Source organism: Mauremys reevesii, linkage group 11 (assembly GCF_016161935.1).
Source record: "Mauremys reevesii isolate NIE-2019 linkage group 11, ASM1616193v1, whole genome shotgun sequence".
Taxonomy (NCBI): Eukaryota; Metazoa; Chordata; order Testudines; family Geoemydidae; genus Mauremys; species Mauremys reevesii.
Window position 1 is genome coordinate 11755178 of NC_052633.1, and position 16200 is coordinate 11771377.

General features: G+C 44.9%; 1 protein-coding gene across 2 annotated transcripts in view; it reads right to left on the minus strand.

Annotated features, from left to right (window-relative positions):
• VWC2L (von Willebrand factor C domain containing 2 like) overlaps window positions 1–16200 on the minus strand; it is an 83178-nt gene that overhangs the window by 23679 nt on the left and 43299 nt on the right. The window contains exon 1 of one of the 2 annotated variants that reach the window (XR_005585962.1): window positions 3516–3677. The exons of the other annotated variant lie outside the window; for it this stretch is intronic. The gene's annotated coding sequence lies outside the window, so the exon portion shown is untranslated. Of the gene's footprint in view, window positions 1–3515; window positions 3678–16200 lie in introns of those variants that run through there. 2 annotated transcript variants of the gene reach the window in all.

A 16200-nucleotide genomic window follows, 5' to 3' on the forward strand; every position in this document is an offset into this window, starting at 1 on the left:
GTCTAAGGCTGTGCAAATTTGCAGAAACAGCTCAACAGAAAGGCCAGAGAAATTTCCGGCAAATTCATTTTGCCCACGTTCACTCCCCGAAATGTCTGCATTTTCTTAAAATTTCACAAAAATGGTAATTCAGTCACAAGGACAAGCAAAACCGTGACATTTGGCTGTGGAAACAACCGCATTCAAAGCTGATGTGGATCTTAAAGTCAGAATTGCTTGCACTTCCTTTAATCTGCGTTCTGTTTCTGTCTCACATTTTGAATTTCACTGCAAATATTTTGCCCACCTTCACGACCAGCATTGCTTCTCTGTTATGAGCAGTAATGGGGCTTGATTCAGAGAGCTAACGCTGGCAGCACGACCCTCTGAACTAGATTTGCTGGATCTCACAGATGAGTTTAAGGCCCAGCTTGGAGTTATGTGATTTCCTTTGTTTTGTTCTGAGCACGAAGGAGGAATCCTCCAAGAAGCTGAGTACTCTCACTCATCAGCTTGTCAAAGATACTCAACTCCTTGTTAGCTCAGGCCTTACATTCATATTATCCTCTTGACTGGTTATTGAGATTTAATTGATGTAAATGCACACATCCCTGCTTTACCCTGGTGTGAGATCAGAATCATCCACCCTGTTTGGCTCTGACAATTCCCACAATAGGGTAGACAATTTTCAGCTTTAAACCAAGAAAAAAGATCTGATTTTGTTTAATTAGAGCAACACCACGTTTTGACCACAGACGTTCCATGGGCCACCAATGTGGATCCAACACCAGTTTTGGCCCTTAGTATTAGATATGGCTTGGCATGTCAGGCCTGAGCTCATGCAACTCCCACCAACGTCCAGGGCAATTGTATTGGCCTTTTAATTGAATGGGTCCTGTCGATCTCAACAAGCAACTGGTTCGTGGCATTAATTTAAAGAGAGCCTTTCACAACGAGGCAAACCTGAGAAAAATAGAGTAATGAGATGCCATTCCTCATTAGCTAGACGGCAGGGGTCCACGGTTTGAGAAGAAGGCTGGGAGAATAGAAACGGACCCGAAGGATATATGTCTACACTGCAGCGGAGAGTGTGCTTCCCAGTACTGGGAGCCAGACATGCGCTGACACTGCTTGAGCTAGTGCACTAAAATCAGCAGTCCAGCCCCAGCAGCATGGGCAAGGCAGCTGAGTACAAACCTGCCGGACCCCAGGGTATGTACCTGGACTACTAGCCCAAGCCACTATCCATGACACCCTGCTATTTTTCACATGGTAGGTCAAGCAGACCTAGTGCATCTTCTACTCAGGCTGGGAAGCACCTTCCAACTGCAGTGTTGGCATTCCCAAAGTGCTCTTGGGCTGGATAGTGCAGCCTGCCACCAGCGCTAGAAGAGGCAGGTGTGGCTAGGGTGATCAGACAGCAAGTGTGAAAAATTGGGATAGGGGTTGAGGGGTAATAGGAGCCTATATAAGAAAAAGACCCCAAAATCGGGACTGTCCCTATAAAATTGGGACATCTGGTCACCCTAGGTGTGGCTATGTTAGGGCTAAAATTGGTTGGATTTTTAGACAGTGTGGTCCCACCTCATTCCTTTGTATACACCCCTGATGCTACAAATATATGTATCCCAAATGCAATACTCTGTGACGATAGTTTTCTGCTTTGGGCCTGACCCAGCTCCCAGTGGAGAGGCTCTCATCCGCTTCTGGGGAGCCAATCAGGCTCATGGTTATTCAATGGAATCTTTGTCTAGGGGGAAAAAAAACAACGTTTCCTCTCCCAAATTCAGTTCTTAATCACATTTGATTCCACAGTGAAGTCACCTTGGTGTTATCAATGCAATACAATTGTACTGATAACATTACACCATGCCGTCATGGTAATGATTGTGCTGTCAGCAATACTGCATCATGGCTTCATGGTAGGATGGGCAGCAAAATGCACCACCAGAATCACCACATTTACCATGGCATCTCCGGAGCTCCCTCTCCTCAGAGCAGGAAACACTGCAGTGCAGTAAAGCCTCTCTAAGAAGCTACTGCGATTGTTCTGTTTTTCACATTTTCTCCTGCTTCTCCAGCTAGAGCTGGAAGAAACTGCAGAGGCAGAACGTTCAGAAGGGCTGTGACGTTGGAGCCCACAGGACCCAACTGATTCTGCTGAGTTGCTGTTGCTTTGTTATAACTCCACTCCGGAGACTCCCGCTGTCTCGTTATGGGGAGGAAGAGGAGATATGATGATAAACTATCAAAAAAACCCAGAACACTGGGAATGAATCTTTTTAACCATCAAAGACCACTGCAGATTATGCCATAAAATTAAACTGATCTGGCCATATCAAAGAAGACATAGCTACACCTACCAGTGCATTTCACACGCTCTGGTTAAGGGCAGATGCCCAAAATAACAATGTTGCCTGAGTCTGGGAGCACTTGGAGCTGAAGTGAATATTTGCACTAAATGAAATTTTCAGTGATGTTAGCTTCTTTTTCTTCTGGGGCCTGATCCAAAGTCCATTGAAAGCAATGAAAAGATTCATGCTCGCTTAAGTGGGTTTTGGATCAGGCAAAGTATTTGCAAACAAACTGATTGCAATGAGTTTGTAATGCAGAGGGGACGGCTGCCCTACGTCCATACACTGTGTTTAACCAAGGTGCAGAGTGTCTGACACAGGGACGACATGAGGGGCGGGTCTGGCTTTACGAAAGTAATAACCGCAGGTGCTTCTTTCTCAAGGGTTAAACAACAGCTTTCTTCCTCCTTCCCCAAGCTGGCAAAGGATGTGCACAAACATTCCACACACAAAAATCTGGGGCTAGGTCCCCAATGGGATGTGGGCCCCTAGCTCCCGCTTTAGGTCCCCAATCCAAAGTTTAGATCCTCAAAACCCCTTCTCTGCTGCTGCCTAAATTCCCTAGGCACCTAAGTACCTAGATGTCTTCCAGTGGGCCTATGCAAAGCCCCCTAAGCTGCTTGGTGCCTCAGGTCTGGTGGGATCCACAAACAAGGCACCCCTCCACCTATCTCGCTTGCGGGACCCAATCTGGTAGACTCCCCGAGACTGACTGCCTCACACAAAACCCAGCTGAGGAGGAGAGTGGGGATTTGAACCCACACCCTGGCTGAGGGCTCCAACCACCGAGATATAGTGGGGGGAAGACCACAAAATCACCATCACGGGTTCTTTTGGCAAGAAAGAGCTGATCTGGTGAGGCATTTAACTGCAGGCGAGGATTCACGGCTGGGAGGCCCAAGCAGAGGGAAGCATCTCCCACCATCTCAGGGTTAGGTACCTAAGTCCTTCTGAGAGGCAGGGGGCCTTAAGCCACATCCCTCTCCTCAGCTTTTCCTATGGCTAGTTTAGGCCACTCCAGCTTCAGATGCTGGCTTCCGTGAATCCCACTTTTAGGCACCTAACTTTTCTTTGGACTGGAGCCTGAACACCTAACTCCGGGCTGCGGATTCCACTAGTTACTGCCCCACTGAGTAAGCCCCCTGTGTGGATCTAGCCTCCAAAATCAAAATTCAGGTTTACCAGCCAGGGGCTTCAGCCTGCAGTCCTCCAGTGATCAGCCCCAGCATTCAGATTCAGGTTCAGGCTACCTGCAGCTTCCAGCATTTAAACTGCCACAGTTAAACTCAGGAGAGCAGTTTTTGTCTGGTTCTTCTCCTGCCTGGATTGGCCCCAGACTCTGCCTTCCCTAACAAGCCTCACTTGGCCTTTCAGGATTAAACCTGGGCTATTAGTCCCTATGTTTTCTCCCTAATTGTTCCAGCAATCCAACTGATTCCCAGGTGCCAGTACTCTCTGGGCTCAGCTGACTCCCAAAAGAAAGCAGGACAGGAGCTAGAGCAGAAAAATGGTGAAGAAAAAATAGACACAAAACCAAGGGGCAGGGGAGATAAGAATCTTTCATATTTATGCATCTGTACTCATGCAACATAAGAATTTTGGGGCTAGATCCACAATGGGATTTAGGTGCCTGTCTGTCACCTCCGGTGTCCAAGTCCAAAAATTTGATCCTCAAAATTCCTGATCAGCTTCTGCGTAACCCTGTAGGTGCCAAAATCCCCTAGGTACCCACATTTCCTCCGGTAAAGTCCCCTCCCCACCTAACTTTCTGCTGCTGGCGATGTGCAAAGCTGCCAAAATCCTGACATGGGGAAGCTGCTCAGTGCCTACCTCCACACCAGAGCCTCACCCACCTTCCTCATCTGTGGGGCCTAATCTGGTAGGCTCTCAGAGGCTGCTTTGGATTGGGGCCTGCAAAACTTACCTGAGGAGGAGCCCCCCTACAGCTCAGTGCTTAGAATACTTACCTGGGAGGCAGGAGATTTGCACCAGGGCTTGAACTTGGGAATCTCCCACTTCCCCAGTGAGTGCTTTAAACACTAAGCTATAGGGGAGGCAGCACCACTCTGCCTTCTCCTCCTGCTTGGTTTTATTTATTTTTTTCCCAGCAAAGGGCTGACCTGGTTTAGGTCAGTTCCCAGCTGTGAATTCTGAGTGTAGATAGGCACCTTCCTCCAGCCCAGAGTTAGATGCTTAACTCCCTTTTGAGGGGGTGGAGCCTAATCCCCACCCCTCTCCTCAGCATATTCTATTGGTTAGCTCAGGCAGCTCCCTGCTCAGCGTGTTGGCTCTTGCTAAGTCACTGTGCTCTCTCCAGGCCTTGGAAAGGGAGCCTGGGGCCTACCTCAGGGCTGAGGAGTCCACTGGGCAGCAGGGTACCTAAGTGGGCCATTGCAATGCAGCAATTCTGGCACGTGTGAACTACAGAGATGTCTCTGCAAAGGAGGACGAACCCTTCCATGGTGTACATAACCCCCCAAAGCACCAGGCCATCCTCTCACGCTTTGTCACCTCTCCATAGGGTTGTGAGGGTTAATCAGGGTTTGCACACCTGCACACTTATCTAGCCCCTTTCACCTCCTCAGGTGAAAGGGGCTAGATAAGTGAAGAGCAGTATTAATAGAATAGTAACATGATACAGACTGTAAAATCTTCGGGGCAGGGACTGTCTTTTTGTTCCCTTTGTACAGCGCCTAGCACAACGGGTCCTGATCCATGTCTGTGGCTCCTAAGCATTACTTCAATACAAACAAACAACAACACACTAATATTCCCTTACTTAAGCTACATACTTCTAGTGGCTGAGCAATGTACTTCACTTCATCATGGCATTCCAGTGCTGAGCTCTAACACCTCACATCAAAGCGGTGGGAGATCAAGGCCCAGATGTGCAACGGTACAGAGGCACCTAACTCCCATTGATTACAATGGAATTTAGACAATTCATTACCTTTGAAGATCTGGGCAATAGGAGTTAGGCACCTAAATATTTCTCAAGTGCCCAGAGCTTCTCAGGATCAGGCCCCAAATGGTAGCTGAATCAATCTATTGTTTTTATATAAAATGCAGGTGGACATTTCCAAAGTCCCCTAGGGGATTTGCATACAGTGTCCTATTCATTTTAATGGGAATAGGGTGCTTAAATACCTTAGACAGCTTTAAAATGTTAATCTTTATTAAGAAATATAGAAGTAGCCAAGATACTTCCGTTTGAAAAGCAGCTAGTTTGCATGTAGGGCAGCAGTGTTACTTTTTAATTCAGACTGTTACTATGCACACTTAAAAAGATATATTTACACGGCAAACGATCACTGTTTCATGGCAGTAACATACCATTGAGCAATCTACTGCTTAAACAATGTGCATTTCAAAATGCGCCTGGACACATAAGTAAGAGTATGTAATAAGATCCCTTTGCAGATGGCATGACATTTTAAGTGAATAATATTCATTTTAAGACTTATTGGCAGATTTTAGCAGCAGGCTATAACAGCTACTTCTGGGCCATTATAACCCTGAAGGTAAAGAATATGCTTTTAAAAACTTGTCTACACAGCTCTAGCCCGAAATGAACTCTAATAACAGGGACGGTGCTGATCAAATACGGCAGAGATTTTCTTTTCGTTTTGACTTCATGTGAAGTAAAATAATTAGAAATAAACTAATAAAGTTAACAGTAACAATACACAGTGGGGCAAAATGAACAACATTAAGTGTAACATTTATAGCCAAGGAAAGGAAATATAAATAAAAAAGATTAAACTCTTGGTCCTACTCCTTCAAACATATGTACATGTGTGGAATCCTGATTTAGGCTAGTATTCCCACTGGTGTCAATGGAATTACACACGTGAGTAAGGATTACTTGTCTGAGTAATATTATGCCAGATAAGGCCATATACCCTTAATATACAGCACTGTGTCAATCTATTATTATTCATTATGGGCCAGATTCTGCTACCCGTTGTCTTTCTGGATAGACTCATAGACCTGAAGGGAACCTCAAGTCCAGTCCCCTGCACTCAAGGCAGGACTAAGTATTATCTAGACCATCCCTGACAGGTGTTTGTCCAACCTGTTCGTGAAAAACTACACAACCTCCTTAGGCAATTTGTTCGAGTGCTTAACTACCCTGACAGGAAGTTTTTCCTGAAGTCCAACCTAAACCTCCCTTGCTGCAATTTAAGCCTTTTGCTTCTTGTCCTGTTCTCAGAGGCTAACAAGAATATTTTTTCTCCCTCCTCTTCATAACAACCTTTTATGTACTTGAAAATGGCTATCATGTCCCCTCTCAGTGGTCTCTTCTCCAGACTAAACAACCCCCCCCCACCTTTTTTTTCCCAATTTTTCCTCATAGGTCATGTTTTCTAGAGCTTTAATAATTTTTCTTGCTCTCCTGGGGACTTTCTCCATTTTGTCCACATCATTCCTGAGATGTGGCACCCAGAACTGGACACAATATTCCAGTTGATGCCTTATCAGTGCAGAGTAGAGTAGAAGAATTACTACTTGTGTCTTGCTTACAGCAGTCCTACTTATCCATCCCAGAATGATGTTTGAGTTATATTTAGCTTTCATAAACTGAACATAGAATCGTAAATTATTAGGGTTGAAAGGGACCTCAGGAGATCATCTAGTCCAACCCCCTGCTCAAAGCAGGACCAATCCCCAAATGGCCCCCTCAAGGATTGCACTCACAACCCTGGGTTTAGCAGGCCAATGCTCAAACCACTGAGCTATCCCTCCCCCCAGTGGCATTCCTTGCACAGCAAGGTACTACTCAGAATGAATAAAGGGAACAGACTCTGACCCTGTTTTATAATGCCTCATATCAGTGTTGCTGTCCCATATGGTGACCAGATGTCTCGATTTTATAGGGACAGTCCCAATTTTTGGATCTTTTTCTTATATAGGCTCCTATTACCCCCCACCCTGTCTCAATTTTTCACATTTGCTGTGTGGTCACCCTACTGTCCCATTGGTGGCTATATACCAGATCCACAGCTGTGGTCAGATCCTGAGCTTGTACAAATTGTCAGCTCAGGAGAAAGCTAAGAAAGTGATGTCTTAAAGAGAGAACTCTGGGCTCATTCCATCAAAGTCAAAACACCACCAGCTGAGGATCTGTCCCTCGGTTTCTAATATTGCTGTTTTAAATGAAGTCCAGAAAGACAATAGTTCACATGTACAATGGCTGATCCCCCTAGCTGTCTGCTTTGTTTTTTATACTATGCTCATTATTGTGGTATATGTTCACCCTAATATTGCAGCATTATGGCTCTTGGAAACCACCCACTGCGATTACAAGGCAGGGTCTGCCATTCTTATACAAATGTAGCTTGGACTGAAGTCAATAGCAGTTCCCTGTCTGTAAAAATACAAGGTGAAAACCTCACCCATTGAAGTCAATGGCAAACTTCCACTGATTTCAAGAGGGGGCGGGATTTTGCTCGCAAGATCAATATTACACATAAAGGAGCAGGTTAATAACAGAGTTAAAGCACTAACTGCGAATTTTCTGGTTCTTTCCAGTTTTAGCCAACTCCTTAGCATCATAGTAATGCATTAGTTGAAAATTTAATGATTTTAATGTCTGTTTTAACACTTTTATATCTTTTAACAAAATAATTATAAATTCAGTAGCAGAATTAAAGCTGTGTTTCCTCCTTTAAAGGCAATCATAGATGATGTATGTAAGAGTATTGGCTGCAAGTCAAGTCAGCAGAAAGCCAAAATTGAATCTAACTCCACCGCTACAGCTGTGTACGATGGTTTATGCATTTTTTTTATATTGGTTATAAATGAGGTAGAAACTGTGATTGTGCCAATTTCGGAACACCACAGTTCTTCTAAACCACCAAAAATAAATAAATTAATTAATAAAAATAGTGCCAGCGTGTATACCAAAGGAACCCGGGCAAACCTTACTTGCTAATGGAACTACAGCTAGTTAACATATTTTTGCTATATGAAGCAGCCCTGGTACAAAAGTCAGCGCAGTGATTGATTATCAGTATAATGTGAACCTTAAGCAATTGCTCATAAAGCATGTAGATCTATGCGAAGGAATGAAAGATCCCTCCTTTCCATTTGGAACCTAAACACAACAGCGATAAGTAGAGCTGGGTGAAAAATTTCTAAACTAAGCATTTTTTCCATTGGAACATGCCAATTCGTTGAAATCAAAATGTGTCAGTTCTGAGAAAATATTGTTAAAGAAAAGAAACTAACCACTTGGATCAGTTGAATGGAGCATACCATTTGAGCCTTGTGGGACCATTTCAATGTTTCCTTTCAAAATGACTTTTCATTTCAAAATGTGTTTTAGCTTACATTATAAATTACACCATAATATAAGCATTAAAAAGTTGGAACTGAAACAAAACGTTTCAATTGACCCCAAACTCAATTTTTTTCAAAAAGTTTGTTTCATGGGAAATTTTAGAAATTTTCTGGTTTCATTTCAGTTTGGAATGAAAACACATTTTTCAGAAATGTGGCAATTCCCACATAGCTGTAATGATAAGTGTTGCTGTGCCCAAAACCCACAGTCTAGGAAAGACTGGCCACAAACCAAGATGGGGCAAGATGCGAGTGATATGTAAATTTAACTGTCAACTGCAATTTAACTCGTTTCTTCACAATCTTTCAATGCATGCATTTGCTGCCCTGCTCCCCCAGAGAGCCCTGCTGGAGCCAATGCAGCTCACGAGCAGAGATCTGCTCACACACATCACGTCGCCGAATCGGGGCCTTAGTGGCTAAATCAAAGCCCACTGAAGTTAGTGGAAAGACGTCCACTGATGGGCTTTGGATGGGGCCTTAATAAAGCAAATCCCTCTCTACCTCTGCAGGTCTCCCAGGAGAGCTATTTGCATAGCTGAAGTTGAAGTATCTTAGTTCGACTTACCTGGCCGTCCTTACGGCGGCGAGTTGACTGCTGCGGCTCCCCTGTCGACTCCGCTTACTCCTCCTGCCGAGGTAGAGTACAGGTGTCGATTAGTGGATCGATTTATGGCATCCAGATGAGACGCCATAAATCGATCCTCGATACATCGAACACTACCCGCTGATCTGGCGGGTAGTATAGACATACCCTAATTGTGTTGGAGGAGACCCGTTATAAATGACTGACTCTGGAAAAGTAGCGAGGAAGTGAATAAACACAACGAAAGAAATGTACTTTCTTAATTTATGTTGAGACTAAATTTCTGACAGTGATGCCCTAGGAGGAAAAACAAATTCAGGGAAATGAATACATAATAACCCTTCTACTATGAGTACATGGATTTCCTCAATATTTACGTTCTTCAGAATATGCATCACTGTGTTAGTTAAAATGTTAGACAGTCCAGAGTTCTAGGGTAATTCTCCAGATCCAAACATCTACCGAACTCTGGAAAGAGTTCTGCTCTGCATCTGAATCCATCTGCAACATTTCGCAGCTGGGGCACTTCTCTTGTCAGTACAGATAGCAGGAGCGTGGGGATCACACAATAACATGTACTGCATGGGAATGCAAAAGAGCACAATGTGTGCTGATTAACACATGTCTTCTGGAGTGCAGGCCACTTCAGAGAAACACACGCTAGCTTGAAATGAATGAGTGCCACTCTTTATGCTGCCTTCCTACCACCTGTCATTCAGCTGGCTCCCTGAGCTCGGACCACTCTAGAATTGACTCATTTCCACTGTGGAATGAGAGGGAGGCAGGATGCTGTGAGCCAATGCAGAAGTCTGCACTGCTTGTGCAATTTGGAGAGACAGAAGGGGCAGGCCAGGAATGATGGCACCCTGGCTACCCAGTTCCAGTGGCCAAACATGTCATGGAGGGGTGCACATGGGCTGATGATACTAACGCAGTATCTACTGCAGGGCTGATACAGTGGCCTGGATGTGGCACTTTGTGGTCTGAGGGCGGAAGAACCCATGCGCCACAATCACAACAGGACTTCCCTCTTCCCCTACCCCCATGCCAAGTCCTTTTAGTCAGGCTGGTGGTGGGTTTGGCTCCAAGGTCCTGAGCCAAAGCCCTTTGAGATCAGTGGAAGGATGCCTATTGACGTCAATGAGACGCAAATAGTTAGGCACCCCAAGTGAACAGGTTCAGGGTCCATTTTGCCTCAGGCTGGAGAATATAGCTAACAGACATCAGTAAGGCTGCAAATCAATTTTTTCCCCAGTTTTTCCAGCACAAGGCCTTGTCATTTAAATGCAATTAATGAGATTTATGACCTTCATATATTGCAATGTTGTGCTGCGAGTCAGCTTGCTGATCAAATACAATGAGCAGATGCCACTTCTTTGGGGAAGCAGTTGCATTTAATTAAATCACCAACTGGAAACTGGGCATACCTCTGTGTGCCAGTCATTTCGGGCACCACTACAGTGCAAAAGGGCTGCGTCTTCAATGGGTAGGCATCTGTACCTGGGCAGAATGAGTGACAAGTGAGCCCATTCTGAGCTGGTGGGTTTTATACCCAGTTTGCACTGTAATGAATGATTACCCAAGCTGCAATGCAGTGGAGAATCAGGCTCCCCCTATGAAGTTTCTTTTATAGATTTCAGATTATTATTAGAATCCTTCAAGATCTTTTTCTTGCTTGAGAAATTATTCTTGGATCAGCCACATTAACCAATTCAAATCTTTCTGTGGCATTCATACAGCCTCCATCACCACAGTAATTTCTTTATCCTCATCGCACTCCTGTGAGGTAGGGCAGTGCTATTATCCTCATTGTACAGATGGGGAACTGAGGCACAGAGAGACCAAGCCCCAGATCCTCAAAGTTATTTAGGCACCTAACGTCCATTGAAATCAAAGGCATTTAGGCGTCTAAATGCCTTTGAGGATCTGGGCCTATGTGACTTGTCCAAGGAAACCTTTTGCAGAGCAGAGAATTCAAACCAATTCTTCTGCGTCTAAGGGCAGCACCCCAATCACTGGACCAGCTTGATTTTTGGCCAAACTTTTGATGTTTTGTCAGTGGTGAGAAATGAAGGATCATGATGCCAGATTGTGGCTGTGCAGGGCAGTAAGGGGGTAAACATGTCTCCTTGTTTCTTTGGGGTTCCTACCCAAACCATGGGGAGTGGTGCAAAAGCCCCTGGTGGGTGAAAGGTGTAATTGCAGCACCTTCGCAGAAGAAGCTATTGTTTTGCAGGGAAAAAACAGGGGTGGGGGATGTTCCTGTGGCCCCCATGATTCTGGCACCAGTGTGTAGTGGTGTGTGTGTGGGAGACACCAAAAATGGCCTTGGCTCCATCCCCTCAATGTGCAAGCCAGTACAGATGCACCAGTGTGTACGCTGCACTAGGTATTCGCCCAGGGGGTGAGGAAGGAACAAGCGGCATCTTGGGCTGCTCCTGCAACATCAAGATACCCCTGCACAGGGCTTGTGGTAAAGCCCCGAATGACCCCATCGATACTCTGAAATCACCATGCCATTGTAAACAACAAAATCCACCCAGGCTGTGAGGAGTTTCACTCCCCTTATTACAAATTATCTTGTTTTCCTTAGATACTAAGTTAATACTTTAACAAAATGGTTAAAAATGTGTCACTTTAAAAGATTGATGTTTCCTATTGTATTTTTTCAATGCCAATTAATTATTTAATTCATTAGCAGTGGAACACAAGAATAGGCGTTGAAAAGCCTGTACTTTGTGTAGATGCCTTTAATTATGGCTAATTAAATACTGTGGAAGGACCTGATTATACCTCTGAGCATTTCCTAAGCCGGAGAAAGAAACAGGGTACAAGTAGTCTTGAATGCATGTAACAAAAGCAGAACTCAACAACTACATGGCTGTAAAAAGAAAAAAGGGTACAAATTATCAAGAAACACTGGAGGAAGCATTCCGTCCTCAGGATGCGGCTGCCTCCTCCATGGAGAATTATAGACGTTACCACTGTTTGTTTTGGCTATTAGTAGAAACTGGAGTAAACTAGGAAGCAGCACATGCAGCCCCTGAAAAGAAACAGCAGTGCCAGTGAGTAAACACAGTCTCAAGGCAAATTGATGTAAAGCTCTCTAAAGTGAGGAGCAGATTTCCAGATGGCCATTGTACATACGGTTAGGGCTACTGCTCTAGCCAAAACTGCAAAGGAGAGCAGAACACTTTCCAAATGAAATCAGCAGTGACCTTGGAAGATGAAAACTTGCCAGCTCTGGTTGTTTGGTTTCTTTCTTTCTTTTTTTTTCTTCTCCTCTTTATTCCTTGCCAGTGATTGCACCAAAGATCAGACTCCAAAGAGTTGTAACCCAAAACATCTCCCGTCTAAAGAAGGATCGCCACTGTCTGAAGCGGTGAAACATTTCTTTTGAAAGACATGTCCTGGTACCACTTTAAGGAAAGCCTTCCTTGAGATCTTGCAGTTGGCAATGCTGGCAAGCAGATTTAATTTTGGAACCCATCAGGCTGATTGAAGCAGTGTGGTGGTGGTGGTGATGGTGGTGGTCATGGTGGGGGAATAACCATTAAACACAGTCTATCCATACCGGGACACCACAGCCGTAGCGTCTCCTCTATATATTTCATTTTCAGTTCTTATTTATATCAAGGATGATTCTTCTCTGCATTCATGTCACTCTTTTGCTGGTAACAAGCCCTTTTGAAAGCTATTTTGTTCTGCCTTAATTAAAAGGAGCTGACTAGAGCTGGGTGATAAAACTGTGCCATGGGCTTTCATTTGCTATTGGCCACTCTTGCCTAGCCGGTTGGAAGCTGACTTTTGCTGCTGGGCAGCCTGATTGAACTTCTTAATAAATGGCAGCTTCTCAAAGTGTCAGCTACATATGCTACAGAACGGGATTGTTAACCACCGTATCACAAGTGAGCAATCAGGCAGTGAGACTAAATACTTCTGTGGAGTGTTGTCTATCCCTGCCGGGCTGTGCAATTCCTTCTAATGATCTTGGGGGCTATACCGGGCCAGCTTCAATGTCAAGCTTTCTAATCTAGAATCTCATTTTGCCACCTTCCTCCTTGTGACGTGCAACTGTCGCCTATGCTGATGAGCAAACACCTTACGCTTTATAAAATCCTTTCTCTGCAGTTAAATGCTAATCTTTTAGCTAGAAATACTCTCAAACAAAGAGTCCAACGGCATCTTCTGAGCTGCACAGAGCCACTGTCAGAGGGCTGAATGCCAGTGAGATTCTATCAAAAGCACTAATAAGAAGTAAAACCTGGTCCACACTACAAGACACACTTGACTACGTTTAAAAGCTAACGTATCAATGGCACGGTCACTTCTGTTGATGTTGCAGCTGTTTTTTGTTATGCTTTGTTTTTTCTGTCCCAAAAGACTCTCCGGCAGAATGTGCACCATAAATCCTCAATTGCTCTTGCAGTTTTAATCTGGGGAAAAAGTATGAAAACCAGGGACTTCTGGGTGAAATGCACAACTGCAAAATATGACATGTTGGACAAGTGATTGAGATGGCTTGGGAACATGAAGCATAGTGTCATTCATCAAGTCCAAGTAGCTCATGTTGCAGGAAGCTGTCTACAAAGGATAAGGGGCCAGATTCATTGTAGCCTTACCCCTTATGGATCCGTTTATATATGTGCAAAATGGTACCTTTCTGATTTGGTAACATTCTCCACCCACTCTGCATGGTCTCCATGGCCAGTGGAAGTGACCGGACAAGGTGCAGACCCTGAGTGAATTGTGCCCTTGATGGAACTCAATGCAGACAGACCTTCTTGGGTTTAGTCAGCTGTTCGCTACCATTGTATTGGAAGGAAATGGCATGGAGATCTTTTTAGCCCTAATGTGTCATCAAGCTGGTCTGCTGTAAACTCTCCTGTGTAACTGTACTGTTCAGTAACTATGTCCCAGGGCAACCCACATAGCCTTAAACAGTGCAAGCCAGTGTGCCAATGGAGACACACTGATTTACACCACCTGAGGATCTGGCCCATTGTTATATAGGAACACATTTAGCCAGGGCTCTATCATTAACAAACTTAAGAAGTTGTCCTTGAAAATATACAGTGGGCTTGATTCTCATTTCTGCTAAGTCCCCTTTATGGTGCCAGAGCAGTATAAAGTGACCATTAATGTAAATAAGAATTAGGCTGCAGTGCCTCACTATGGGTACGTCCACACTACCCGCCAGATCGGCGGGTAGTGATCGATCTATTGGGGATCAATTTATCGCGTCTTGTCTAGACGTGACAAATCGATCCTCGAACACGCTCCCTTTCGACTCTGGAACTCCACCAGTGTGAGAGGCAGAAGTGGAGTCGATGGGGGAGCTGCGGCCATCGATTCCATGCCGTGAGGACGGGAGGTAAGTCGATCTAAGATACGTTGACTTCAGCTACGCTATTTCCGTAGCTGAAGTTGCGTATCTTAGATCGATCCCCCCCGCCCAGTGTAGACCAGGCCTATTACTCTAAATTTCAGTATCCTCCATGCAAAAGGTGTGATGCCTTCAAGCCCTATTGCTTTAAATAAGGCACATTTGAGGTTGAGAGACGACTGCCTGTTTGCTGAGTGCAGTGTCTGATCCAGTCTGCTGCTGCATATCCGGAAGTCAAATAGCATCACACTTGGACCTGCCAGAGCAGGTTACTGTTACTGGTTACTGTTAGTGCTTCCAATTACCAGCCGTCTCCTCCAATCTCATTTTTGGCTTCACAATAAGACTGATGATTTATTTAACCTGAATTTAGAAGCGGCGCTTTTGTTTGATCCAACGTGAGCTTGGTGCTGGGGTAGAATGGAAGGAGCAGGCGACCTTTCCTAGATCACACTAAGTGCAAATAACAGTGCCTACACGCATGCAGAAAACTGCTGCGGTGCGTAACAGAGAACGGCTGGGTCGGGAAAGCACCATCTGTCATTGGGAACTTCAGGGATTTCGTTAATATTCAGTGTGCAGATTCCTAAAGATGCATTTTTAAAAGGTCACTGCTCTGTTGTGAAGACTCTGTTGTGCTAGAGCAGTGGGACTCAACCTTTTCCACACCGTGACACCAGGTCACAGCAGAGAAATGGTGCAAGGCTCCTTGCCCATCATTTCAGGAGGCTCCCTCTCAGCTAGCCTTAAAGAACAGGAGGTTAGATTGCAACCCTTCTGGAGCTGTTTGGGAGCTGGGCTGAGAAACGTGGCCCTACAGCAAGTACCTATGTGGATGTACCACCGCCCTCTACTGGATGGAATTAGAGCTGCTTCTCTGTTTGCAGCAGGTCTCAGTAGTCTAAGCAGCATCCCTTTTCACTCAAACAGCAAGTTCCTGGGCTTTCAAAACAGGATGCTCTGACTTGTATCCCTGCTGCCACTGTGAAGTTCTGAGTGGCCTTTTTAGGGTGATTTAGATGCCCATTATTTGGTAGCATCTAGAGGTTCCAGTCAGGGATCAAGCCCCATTGTGCTAGGTACTGTCCATGTACATACAAAAGAGAGACAGTCCCAACCCCAAAGAGCTGGTGTCTTACTCTGTTAAGTAGGTATACACTGCCTTAACTAACATAAAGAAAAAGCCAGGGGTGAGGTCTGATGTTGTAGTCACTTATTTCTAGAAGTCCAGTGCACCTCAAGGCAAACCAAGGTATAGTGGAGATACTGGTGAAGCAGAGAACACATAGGTCCCTGCTAAATAGCCATTGCACTTTAAACCAAAATAAAGAAACTGAGGCTTGCTGTTAGAAGGTTGCATTTCCAGACTCCTGTGAAATCCCTCTCCAGAATGGGTTGCAAAACCAAGAGCGTTTGACATTAAAATGCAATTTCTGCCGACGCCATCGGGTGCTGCATTATGTAGGTCATGAAATGGTAGGGTATTCCCATTTTCCCACCTCTCTTATCCTTTCTTATCTCCACCACACAGGGCTACTGCTTCACCTCCCCCT